Source organism: Pristiophorus japonicus, chromosome 7 (assembly GCF_044704955.1).
Source record: "Pristiophorus japonicus isolate sPriJap1 chromosome 7, sPriJap1.hap1, whole genome shotgun sequence".
NCBI lineage: Eukaryota > Metazoa > Chordata > Chondrichthyes > Pristiophoridae > Pristiophorus > Pristiophorus japonicus.
In genome coordinates, this window is record NC_091983.1 from 63,214,492 (window position 1) to 63,228,153 (window position 13,662).

The 13,662-nt window shown below is 46.6% G+C and overlaps 1 non-coding gene across 1 annotated transcript; it reads right to left on the minus strand.

The window, feature by feature from the left end:
- Positions 1–13,219: 13,219 nt before the first annotated feature.
- On the minus strand, positions 13,220–13,417 carry LOC139267528 (U2 spliceosomal RNA). Its single transcript, XR_011593921.1, has one exon. It is a non-coding gene; the product is annotated as a U2 spliceosomal RNA (small nuclear RNA).
- Positions 13,418–13,662: the final 245 nt, after the last annotated feature.

The following is a 13,662-nucleotide window of genomic DNA, read 5'->3' on the forward strand; positions in this document are numbered from 1 at the left end:
TAGATTGTTGGAAAATGATCACTAATGTATCCACTATTTCTAGGGCCACTTCCTTAAGTACTCTGGGATGCAGACTATCAGGCCCCGGGGATTTATCGGCCTTTAATCCCATCAATTTCCCTAACACAATTTCCCGCCTAATAAGAATTTCCTTCAGTTCCTCCTTCTCACTAGACCCACTGTCCCCAAGTACATTCGAAAGGTTATTTGCATCTTCCTGTGTGAAGACAGAACCGAAGTATTGGTTCAATTGGTCTGTAATTTCTTTGTGCCCCATTATAAATTCAGCTGAATCCGACTACAAGGGACCTACGTTTGTCTTTACTAATCATTTTCTCTTCACATATTTATAGAAGCTTTTGCAGTCAGTTTTTATGTTCCCTGCAAGCTTCCTCTCGTACTCTATTTTCCCCTTCTAAATTAAACCCTTAGTCCTCCTCTGTTGAATTCTAAATTTCTCCCAGTCCTGAGGTTTGTTGCTTTTTCTAGCCAATTTATATGCCTCTTCCTTGGATTTAACACTATCCTTAATTTCCCTTGTTAGCCATGGTTGAGCCACGTTCCCAGTTTTATTTTTACTCCAGACAGGGATGTACAATTGCTGAAGTTCATCCATGTGATCTTTAAATGTTTGCCATTGCTTATCCATCGTCAACCCTTTAAGTATCCTCTGCCAGTCTATTCTAGCCAATTCACGCCTCATACCGTCAAAGTTAGCTTTCCTTAAGTTCAGGACCCTAGTTTCCGAATTAACTTTGTCACTCTCCATCTTAATAAGGAATTCTACCATATTATGGTCACTTTTCCCCAAAGGGCCTCGCACAACAAGATTGCTAATTAGTCCCTTCTCATTACACATCACCCATTTGGTGTAGTACTGGTGATGGTTCCATTTTGCCTTGTCAGGTTGTGGGCGCTTTGCAGCCAATCTACGTGCTGCTGCTTACAGATTGTTTTCTGTACCCCTGCTCCTCCGTAAAGGGACATCGGTACCCCATCTCCTGCACCTGGTAACTATACTTCTTTCACTGTGAACACTTGGGAATCCAGGGAGCAACTGCCAACCTGCTTTCATCCATCTTCCTTCCTTCAACCCGTCAAGTATCGCCTTCCATTTCTGGCAGCCAAGCCCCACCAGAAAGTGCGAAAATCGCAGAGCCAGATTTCAACTGCAGGCAAAAGTTACAAACGATAAACATATGCTTTTTTATATAATCTGTAACTTTCCCTTCGATCCCAAAGGCTGGTAGATTCATCTCAGTCAAACAACAATTTAATTTTTTTTATTCGTTCCTGGGATGTGGGTGTTGCCAGCAAGGCCAGCATTCAGTGCCCATCCCTATTGCCCTTGAGAAGGTGGTGGTGAGCAATGTTCTGTCATTTTTTTTGAGCCGCGCGGCCCATTCAAAATACTACGTATGCAGGTTTTTTCTTTTGAAAAGTCAACAAGCGGGCTGCGCGGGAACCCCCGGAACCCTCTGCAGCCATGAGGCCACACAGCTGAGAGGGAACATTGGTGGTGAGCCACCATCTTGAACCGCTGCAGTCTGTGTGGCGAAAGTACTCCCACTGTGCTGTTCTGGACGAAGTTCCAGGATTCTGACTCAGTGACGATGAAGGAACGGCGATATATTTCCAAGTCAGGGGGGTGTGTGATTTGTAGGGGAACTTGGAGGTAATGGTGCTCCCATGTGCCTGTGCCCTTGGCCTTCTAGATGGTGAACTGTTAACTGTTAACCTGTTGCCCCTACCTGGTCTGTAGCAGAAGTCCAATCCTGCTTCTCGCTTTGATCTGACCCACTGACTGAGAGAGTCTTAGGAAGTGGCAACACTTGTGCATTGCAAATGAGCCAAGGTGGATCATGGGCTGTGTCATGTATCTTACATTATTATATATAACTGTATCCTAACATGCTATACATGACTGTAATAAGATGTGACCTGTAACCACCAGCATACCTTACCACCAGGGGTGCACTTGTAAGAGACAGGTATATAAGGACAGGTCTCAGGCAAGTGCAGCATTCCAGAGCTGTGAAATAAAGGTGCAGGTCCAGAGTGACCTTGACTTCACTACATGCCTCGTGTGAATCTGTACTGAGGGGACAGGACTTTACAGTGGCGACGGGTTACGGGATTACCAAATCCACAGAATGGCGAACAACGGATCAGATGAAAAGTAAAATGCGGGAGACAATTGGGAGGACTTTATAGAAAGGCTCCAGCAAAGCTTTGTAACCAAAGACTGGTTAGGCGACGATAAGGCAGACAAGAGAAGAGCCCATCTCTTGACGAGCTGTGGCTCGAAAACATAGGCTTTAATGAAGGATCTGTTGGCACCCGAGAAACCAGCAAGCAAGTCGTTTGAAGAATTGAGCACACTGGTAAGAGACCACCTGAATCCAGCGAGCAGCCTACACATGGCCAGACACAGGTTCTACAACTACAGACGCTGTGTGGGCCAGAGCATACCCGACTTCGTGGCGGAACTTCGGAGGTTGGCTAGTTTATGTGAGTTCTCCGATGAACTGAGGAGAGAATTGCTGAGAGACTTTTTCATTGAAGGAATAGGCCACGCAAGCATATTCTGAAAGCTCATAGAGACCAAGAACCTGACCTTAGAGGCAGCAGCACTGGTTGCACAGACATTCTTGGTAGGGGAAGAAGAAACGAGGTTGATTTACAATGCAGGTACGACAACTAACGAAATATCGGAAGAAGAAGTTCACAGCACTAAACAAGCTGCTACCCCCACACACAGACAAAACCGGGAGAACAGGCTCTCACAGGAATGGCCGTTCACACCTCATCAACCCACAATGCGAGCAATCAACTGCAAACTGAGAGAAGCTCAAGAGAGATCAGCCAGACGCAGCTCATTCTTTGGGAACTCTTTGAACAATGGAACAGGTCTGTGCTGGAGGTGTGGGGGTGGGCACTCATCAAGGGGATGTCGATTTCAGCAGGCTGTTTGCAGAAATTGTGAATATACAGGGCATTTGGCCTGCATGTGCAAAAAACCGGCAGCTCAGCTGGTATACGAATCGGATGGGTCGGAAAGCGTACCAGAAGATGGTGGGGACAGTACCCGGGACACCGGTGTACAGCGGCTCAACACGATCAATGGCCTCTGCTCCTACAACAGGATGCCTCCTATAATGATGAGGGTCCTACTCAACGGGATATCTGTCAACATGGAGCTGGATATGGGAGTGAGTCAACCTCTCATGGGCGCTCAACAATTTGAACAACTGTGGCCGCATAAAAGAGACAGACCAAAACTCACAAGGGTCGACACCAAACTAAGGACCTATACCAAAGGAATCGTACCAGTCCTCGGCAGCTCCATGCTCTCTGTCACACACAAAGGGACAGTGAACCGACTTCCCCTGTGGATTGTCCCCGGAGACCCCCCAGCACTGCTGGGGAGAAGCTGGCTGGCTAAACTAAACTGGAAATGGGATGATGTCCATGTCATGTCATTAGAGGAACGGACCTCCTGCTCAACAGTTATAAAGTGATTTGAAACATAGAAACATAGAAAATAGGTGCAGGAGCAGGCCATTCAGCCCTTCTAGCCTGCACCGCCATTCAATGAGTTCATGGCTGAACATGAAACTTCAGTACCCCCTTCCTGCTTTCTCGCCATAACCCTTGATCCCCCGAGTAGTAAGGACTTCATCTAACTCCCTTTTGAATATATTTAGTGAATTGGCCTCAACTACTTTCTGTGGTAGAGAATTCCACAGGTTCACCACTCTCTGGGTGAAGAAGTTTCTCCTCATCTCGGTCCTAAATGGCTTACCCCTTATCCTTAGACTGTGACCCCTGGTTCTGGACTTCCCCAACATTGGGAACATTCTTTCTGCATCTAACCTGTCTAAACCCGTCAGAATTTTAAACGTTTCTATGAGGTCCCCTCTCATTCTTCTGAACTCCAGTGAATACAAGCCCAGTTGATCCAGTCTTTCTTGATAGGTCAGTCCCACCATCCCGGGAATCAGTCTGGTGAACCTTCGCTGCACTCCCTCAATAGCAAGAATGTCCTTCCTCAAGTTAGGAGACCAAAACTGTACACAATACTCCAGGTGTGGCCTCACCAAGGCCCTGTACAACTGTAGCAACACCTCCCTGCCCCTGTATTCAAATCCCCTCGCTATGAAGGCCAACATGCCATTTGCTTTCTTAACCGCCTGCTGTACCTGCATGCTAACCTTCAATGACTGATGTACCATGACACCCAGGTCTCGTTGCACCTTCCCTTTTCCTAATCTGTCACCATTCAGATAATAGTCTGTATCTCTGTTTTTACCACCAAAGTGGATAACCTCACATTTATCCACATTATACTTCATCTGCCATGCATTTGCCCACTCACCTAACCTATCCAAGTCACTCTGCAGCCTAATAGCATCCTCCTCGCAGCTCACACTGCCACCCAACTTAGTATCATCCGCAAATTTGGAGATACTGCATTTAATCCCCTCGTCTAAATCATTAATGTACAATGTAAACAGCTGGGGCCCCAGCACAGAACCTTGCGGCACTCCACTAGTCACTGCCTGCCATTCTGAAAAGTACCCGTTTACTCCTACTCTTTGCTTCCTGTCTGACAACCAGTTCTCAATCCACGTCAGCACACTACCCCCAATCCCATGTGCTTTAACTTTGCACATTAATCTCTTGTGTGGGACCTTGTCGAAAGCCTTCTGAAAGTCCAAATATACCACATCAACTGGTTCTCCTTTGTCCACTTTACTGGAAACATCCTCAAAAAATTCCAGAAGATTTGTCAAGCATGATTTCCCTTTCACAAATCCATGCTGACTTGGACCTATCATGTCACCATTTTCCAGATGCACTGCTATGACATCCTTAATAATTGATTCCATCATTTTACCCACTACTGAGGTCAGGCTGACCGGTCTATAATTCCCTGTTTTCTCTCTCCCTCCTTTTTTAAAAAGTGGGGTTACATTGGCTACCCTCCACTCCATAGGAACTGATCCAGAGTCAATGGAATGTTGGAAAATGACTGTCAATGCATCCGCTATTTCCAAGGCCACCTCCTTAAGTACTCTAGGATGCAGTCCATCAGGCCCTGGGGATTTATCGGCCTTCAATCCCATCAATTTCCCCAACACAATTTCCCGACTAATAAAGATTTCCCTCAGTTCCCCCTCCTTACTAGACCCTCTGACCCCTTTTATATCCGGAAGGTTGTTTGTGCTCCTTAGTGAATACCGAACCAAAGTACTTGTTCAATTGGTCTGCCATTTCTTTGTTCCCCGTTATGACTTCCCCTGATTCTGACTGCAGGGGACCTACGTTTGTCTTCACCAACCTTTTTCTCTTTACATACCTATAGAAACTTTTGCAATCCGCCTTAATGTTCCCTGCAAGCTTCTTCTCGTACTCCATTTTCCCTGCCCTAATCAAACCCTTTGTCCTCCTCTGCTGAGTTCTAAATTTCTCCCAGTCCCCAGGTTCGCTGCTATTTCTGGCCAATTTGTATGCCACTTCCTTGGCTTTAATACTATCCCTGATTTCCCTTGATAGCCACGGTTGAGCCACCTTCCCTTTTTTATTTTTACGCCAGACAGGAATGTACAATTGTTGTAATTCATCCATGCGGTCTCTAAATGTCTGCCACTGCCCATCCACAGTCAACCCCCTAAGTATCATTCGCCAATCTATCCTAGCCAATTCATGCCTCATACCTTCAAAGTTACCCTTCTTTAAGTTCTGGACCATGGTCTCTGAAATTACTGTTTCATTCTCCATCCTAATGCAGAATTCCACCATATTATGGTCACTCTTCCCCAAGGGGCCTCGCACAATGAGATTGCGAATTAATCCTCTCTCATTACACAACACCCAGTCTAAGATGGCCTCCCCCCTAGTTGGTTCCTCAACATATTGGTCTAGAAAACCATCCCTTATGCACTCCAGGAAATCCTCCTCCACCGTATTGCTTCCAGTTTGGCTAGCCCAATCTATGTGCATATTAAAGTCACCCATTATAACTGCTACACCTTTATTGCATGCACCCCTAATTTCCTGTTTGATGCCCTCCCCAACATCCCTATTACTGTTTGGAGGTCTGTATACAACTCCTACTAACGTTTTTTGCCCTTTGGTGTTCTGCAGCTCTACCCATATAGATTCCACATCATCCAAGCTAATGTCTTTCCTAACTATTGCATTAATCTCCTCTTTAACCAGCAATGCTACCCCACCTCCTTTTCCTTTTATTCTATCCTTCCTGAATGTTGAATACCCCTGAATGTTGAGTTCCCAGCCCTGATCATCCTGGAGCCACGTCTCCGTAATCCCAATCACATCATATTTGTTAACATCTATTTGCACAATTAATTCATCCACCTTATTGCGGATACTCCTTGCATTAAGACACAAAGCCTTCAGGCTTGTTTTATTAACACCCTTTGTCCTTTTAGAATTTTGCTGTACAGTGGCCCTTTTTGTTCTTTGCCTTGGGTTTCTCTGCCCTCCACTTTTCCTCATCTCCTTTCTGTCTTTTGCTTTTGTCTCCTTTTTGTTTCCCTCTGTCTCCCTGCATTGGTTCCCATCCCCCTGCCATATTAGTTTAAATCCTCCCCAACAGCACTAGCAAACACTCCCCCTAGGACATTGGTTCCGGTCCTGCCCAGGTGCAGACCGTCCGGTTTGTACTGGTCCCACCTCCCCCAGAACCGGTCCCAATGCCCCAGGAATTTGAATCCCTCCCTGCTGCACCACTGCTCAAGCCACGTATTCATCTGCGCTATCCTGCGATTCCTACTCTGACTATCACGTGGCACTGGTAGCAATCCCGAGATTACTACTTTTGATTACATCTCTTTCAGCCAGGTGTGGGCACTTTCAAAGGGGCCAAAGTCAAAATCTACTTCACACAGGATGCTAGACCGGTCCATCACAAGGCCAGAGCTGTACCCTATGTGATGAGGGAAAAGATTGAACACGAACTAGGCAGGTTTCTGCGGGAAGGCATTATATCACCTGTGGAATTTAGCGACTGGGCAAGTCCCATCGTCCCAGTCATGAAGCCTGATGGATCTGTACGAATCTGTGGGGACTACAAATCTACCATAAACAGAGTCTCCCTACAGGACCAGTACCCGCTGCCCAGAGCGGAGGACTTATTTGCCACATTGGCTGGAGGTAAACTTTTCTCAAAATTAGACCTCACATCTGCGTATATGACGCAAGAATTGACCGAGGAATCCAAGCTACTCACCACCATCAACACACATCGAGGCCTTTTCATGTACAATCGATGCCCATTCGGCATCAGGTCGGCAGCTGCCATATTCCAGCGCAACATGGAGAGTGTGCTCAAGTCCATCCCGGGGACGGTTGTATTTCAAGACGACATACTTATCACGGGCAGGGACACCGACTCCCATCTCCGTAATTTGGAGGAAGTACTAAAGCGGTTGGATCGGGTAGGCCTATGAGTCAAGAAATCCAAGTGCCTGTTTCTCGCACCCGAGTTGAATTTTTGGGCAGAAGGATTGCCGCTGATGGAATCCGCCCAACAGAGTCCAAAACAGAAGCAATTCACCTGGCACCCAGGCCCCGGAATGTCTCAGAACTGCACGGCTTTCTCGGGCTACTCAATTACTTTGGGAACTTTATGCAGAACTTAAGCATGCTGCTGGAGCCTCTCCACGTGCTACTCAGGAAGGGGTGCGATTGGTTTTGGGGGGACGCCCAGGAACGCGCCTTCAATAAGGCATGCAATCTTCTGTGTTCCAACAGTGTTTTGACTTTCTTTGACCCAGGTAAAAAGCTAGTTCTCACATGCGATGCGTCAGTGTATGGGGTCGCGTGTGTTTTGCAACATATCAATAATGCGGGCAAATTACAACCCATAGCTTATGCCTCCAGGTCACTTTCGCGGGCGGAGCGCGGGTATGGAATGGTAGCGAAGGAGGCGCTCGCGTGCATGTACGGTGTCAAAAAGATGCACCAATACCTTTTCGGGGCTAAGTTCGCATTAGAAACCGACCACAAGCCCCTCATGTCCCTCCTATCCGAGAGCAAGGCAATAAACCCCAACGCCTCGGCACGAATTCAACGGTGGGCACTCATGCTGGCGTCCTATGACTACACAATAAGGCACAGACCAGGTACAGACAACTGTGCCAACGCGCTCAGGCTACCCCTGGCGACCACGGAAGGGTCTGACGAACAGGACTGTGAGATAGTCATGGCAATCAATGCCTTTGAGTCCACAGGTTCGCCCATGACGGCTCGCCAAATCAGAGCCTGGACGGCCAGTGACCCCACGTTATCCTTAGTAAAAAGATGTGTCCTAACCGGTGACTGGGCAGAGGCTCGTGATGCCTGCCCCGAGGAATTAAAACCCTTTCACAGGCGCATGCATGAGCTGTCACTACAAGCAGACTGCCTGATGTGGGGCAGCCGAGTAGTCATGCCTCTGCGAGGCAGAGAGACATTTATCTGGGAGCTCCACCGCGAGCACCCGGGGATCGTTCTCATGAAGGCCATAGCCAGATCCCACGTCTGGTGCCCTGGTATTGACGTGGACTTGGAGCTCTCCGTCCGAAAGTGCACCATTTGTGCCCAACTCAGCAATGCCCCCAGGGAGGCTCCACTGAGCCCCTGGCCCTGGCCTACCAAACCGTGGTCGCGGGTGCACGTAGACTATGCGGGCCCATTCATGGGCAAAATGTTCCTCGTAGTTGTAGATGCATTTTCAAAGTGGATTGAATGCACCATTTTAAACTCGAGCACAAGCTCCACCACTGTGGAGAGCCTCGCAACCATGTTTGCAACGCACGGACTCCCTGACACATTGGTCAGTGACAATGGTCCGTGCTTTACCAGCGCAGAATTCCAAGACTTTATAATTGACCACGGCATAAATCACGTCAAAAGACGGCACCGTTCAAGCCGGCCTCCAACGGCCAGGTGGAGAGAACAGTGCAAATAAGGCATGCTTAAAATCCAAGGTCCCAAGCTGCAGGGTCGCCTGTCGTGACTGCTGCTGGCATACAGATCTCGTCCGCACTCATTGACTGGGATCCCCCCGCGCAACTGTTGATGAAAAGGACTTTAAAAACAAGGCTCTCATTAATCCTTCCAAACATGCACGAAATCGTTGAGGCAAAGCGCCGTAAGCTGACTGAGTACCATGACAGAAATTCGAGGGGGAGATGGAATGAGATAGGGGACAAAGTGTTTGTACTAAACTATGGCAGGGGTCCCAAATGGCTTGCCGGGACAGTAACGGGCAAGGAAGGAAACAGGCAACTGGTAGTACAAATGGACAATGGCAAAACCTGCCGGAGGCATGTCGACCAAGTCAAAAGCAGATTTACCAACAACACTGCGGAACCAGAGGCAGACTACATTGTGGAACTCGCACCACACCTGGTGGACAGACAGAGGGAACAACCTGAGGAAAGGGCAATCCCAACAGACAGCCCAGGCGAGTCAACAACAATCACACCAATCGAAACAGACAGCCCAGGCGAGATACCAGCAACCACACCCAAAGAAAAACAAACACCAAGGCAAACAACTGAACCACAACTCAGACGCTCCACACGAGAGCGTAGACCACCTGAGAGACTCAACCTATAAAGACAATAAGACCTTGGGGGAGGGTGATGTCATGTATCTTACATTATTATATATAACTGTATCCTAACATGCTATACATGACTGTAATAAGATGTGACCTGTAACCACCAGCATACCTTACCACCAGGGGTGCACTTGCAATAGACAGGTATATAAGGACAGGTCTCAGGCAAGTGCAGCATTCCAGAGCTGTGAAATAAAGGTGCAGGTCCAGAGTGACCTTGACTTCACTACATGCCTCGTGTGAATCTGTACTGAGGGGACAGGACTTTGCAGGCTGACTTTCATTTGCAAAAATTTGCCGGCAGACATTGGATCTGAAATGCATAAAATGCAGACAATAGATTAACGTGAATCCTCTAGCTTTTAGCAGTGAGACCTTCAGCTGGACACGTGCTTTTTAAGAAATGAGACTTTTGACAAAACCATGATTACCTGTGAATGCTTTTCCTTATGACATTGCCTATCGGCTCAGGCTAAGTTTCTAACTTTTGATTGAGCTTCTTAATAGTTCTTTTCTTGTATGTCCCAAGTCTTTCCAATACCCCTCCACCTCTTCCCCTTACAGCTGCATTTCCAGGATCTAACTTCTGCTTGCATCTGGCAGTTTAAAAAAAAATGTTTTAAATTGTCCTCGACCACTCCTGCTCATCAAACCTCTTGGCAACATGCTCAGGCGTGGGCCAATAGAAAATAAACATCAAAGCTGATTGCAGTCTCTCTATGGCCTCCCACTTAGCTCTCTCCTTCTCTGCCTGCTGAGTTGTTTCACCATGTGCAGGGAATACATCGCATGTTGCATACATGTGGAAGAACTGAGTCATGGTGGCTCATGGGGCAATCATGGGGAGGAGCACAGGATGTTTGAGTCCTCCCGGATTACAAACGTGCATAGAGCGTGGGAGTAGGTTCTAAACACTGGATGTCCGTGCCAACGGTTTTCGTGCAAGCCATGAATGCTTGGCATGTATAATACTGCCATCTGAATGACTATATCAGGGCAGTTCACTAATAGCTGACTCCTGACCAGGCACTTTGGGATAAAGTTTCCGCTTTGGCCGCAATTGATGATCCGGGTGCAAATTGCGCCCAAAACTGCGCCTGTTTTGAGAAGTGTTTTCCTCTCATGTTTCAGCTCAAACTCATTTACATATCACCACATGTAAAATCTGCCATGAACCAGCGTGTTTTTGAAAGTAATTTAATTTTTAAAAATGCTGCCTTAAAATATATTCCTTGATATATTTAAGAGTGGTAACTTGGTGCAGTTTGATTAATACAGCCGAAAATGGATTTATCACAAAATATAAGCATTTTCATCAGAGTGTCTAGTCCACCACCTGTGAGTAACCTGATTTTAAATCACTGAAAATGACTATTAAAAATTTGTACAGAACCATTTGCTAGTTATACTGGGGTACAGTAGTCAGATTTTTAGTAAATTAAAAAAATAATAAATTCAAGAGCTTTTAAGACGTGCCTATTGGTGTTCTTGCACCCAAAAGAATCAGCTTAATGTTAAGAGCCTCCTCGAAGGCCTGCAAATGAGTGCAATTAGTGGAAATCCGCCATGGTGATTCATTTCATCTGGGGGTGTGGCCAGTTTTGTGGGTGGGACCAGTATCTAGTGCGATGATTTTTAAAACCAGCACAAAAGATCCTGGAAACTCATTTTGCACTTGATATTCTGCAATTTTTTGAATTGGTTTGGATAATTTCGGGCGAATTGCACACCAGACCCCACTCGCTCACCGGGGTTCCCCAAGTCGAGCTGCTCATGAAAAGAGCGCTCAAAACAAGGCTCTCTCTTGTCCATCCTAATCTCCATGGTCACGTGGAGGGCAAGCGGCATCAACAAAGAGTGTACCATGACCGCGCAAATTTGTCACACGATATTGAGGTCAATGATCCTGTGTTTGTACTCAATTATGGACATGGTCGCTGGAACGGTCACAGCCAAAGAGGGGAGTAGGGTGTTTCAGGTCAAATTAACCAATGGACTAACGTGCAGAAAACATTTGGACCAAATCAAATTGCGGTTCACAAACAGCTACGAATAACCCGAAGAAGACACCACCAACTTTGACCCTCCAACACACGCACAAGTGGCAACTGACATCATGGTTGACCACGAAGCCGAACTCAACATCCCCAGCAGCCCGGCAAGGCCGGCTGCCCAGCAGCCCAGTGAAGAACTGACCAACTCACCCACACCCGCATTTGTACCGAGATGATCAACAAGGGAGCGAAAAGCCCCAGATCGTCTCACCCTGTAAATAAGTGTACTATCAACTTTACGAGGGAGTGATGTTATGTATTTAACCCTTGACAACCTGTATCACACCACCACCAGAGGGCCTACCTGTTGGAGTCCCAAGGGATCCCAGCATCCCTTGGGAGCACTGTATATAAACTGGCCACCCACGAGGTACCTGCACTCTGGAGTCTTATTAAAGGAGCTAAGGTCACACTTACTCATTGTCACAGTATTCAGTTTCATCATTTATTATGAGCGTATCAGTCTCCCCTCAACCTCCTCTGTTCCAATGAAAACAAATCCAGCCTATCTAATCTGTCCTCATAGCTTAGATTCTCCACTCCCGGCAACAGCCTCGTAAATCTCCTCTGTAACCCTCTCCAGTGCAATCACGTTCTTCCTGTAATGCGGTGACCAGAACTGCAGGCAGTACTCCAGTTGTGGCCTAACCAGTGTTTTATACAGTTCAAGCATAATCCCCCTGCTCTTGTATTCTATGCCTCGGCTAATAAAGGCATAGAATACAAGAGCACCTTAACCACCTTATCTACCTGGGCTGCTACTTTCAGGCATCTATGGACATGTACTCCAAGGTCCCTTTGTTCCTCTACACTTCTCAGTATCCTACTATTTAATATATATTCCATTTCCTTGTTAGTCCTCCCGAAATGCATTACCTCACACTTCTCTGGATTAAATTCCATTTGCCACTGTTCTGCCCACCTGACCAGTTGATTGATATCTTCCTGCAGTCCGCAGCTTTCTTCTTCATTATCAACCACACAGTGAATTTTAGTATCATCTTCAAACTTCTTAATCATACCCACTATATTCAAGTCTAGATCATTGATGTATATTTTTTTAAAAAGGGACCTGGTGCTAGAACATCCACTTTTGAGCTTATCACCCAAAAATGGGCGTTATTTCCAGCATGGGTGGTAAAAAAGGGTTTTCAGATTGCCGGCTTCTCGCCTATTCTCAAAACACCTAGTCTTCATTTTTGAAAATGGGCGTTACCGCGAGCGATCGGAAATGGGCGGTAGCATTAAATTTTTTTGACCTTCTGCCATAAAGTGTCGCCGTCCTTAGCAACGGCGTGGCAATGCTCGATTCCCATGATTCAGGAGGTCAAGCGTCATCATGACATGCGCAGAAGAGGAGACAGAGAGAGAGGTTTGTACAGAATTTTTTTTTTAATGTTTTATTCGTTGCCAATCTTTCCAATTCTTTGTCAGATCAACTTGTCAGATCATAAACGCCAAAGGTCACCTTGGGCCCATTCAAGGATCACTCTGCGCCAATGTTTTTGCTCTTAGCCAAAAGGCCTAGAGCCAAAGCACCGTTCCTGGAAGTACTGCAATACCAGGTTTGTGCAATGGAGGTGGATGGGTCAAGCCCCCCACCCACCTCCTATTTCCAAAAAGCATAGGAGAACCACCTTCCTGATCCAGGGAGAACCACTTTCTGGTCATGGTTACTCCCCTGTCAGGTCAGTTACGCATGATCTTAGCCAAAAGGCTGAGAAATACGGAAATACTGATGATTTCAGACTAATGTTTGGTTTAAATGTTTTTATTTAATAAAACCTTGTAGTGCATTGGCTCAGATAGCTGCACCATTACATGCTGGTGATTCCTTAACATCAAAAGGTATAATTAAACTTAACTTCAATCAACTTAAATTTTAACTGTCACCAAGGTGATGCCCACTATTGATGTATCACCTGCACACCCAGCAGTGTGTCAGCCTTGTAAATAACACCAACGTTCTTT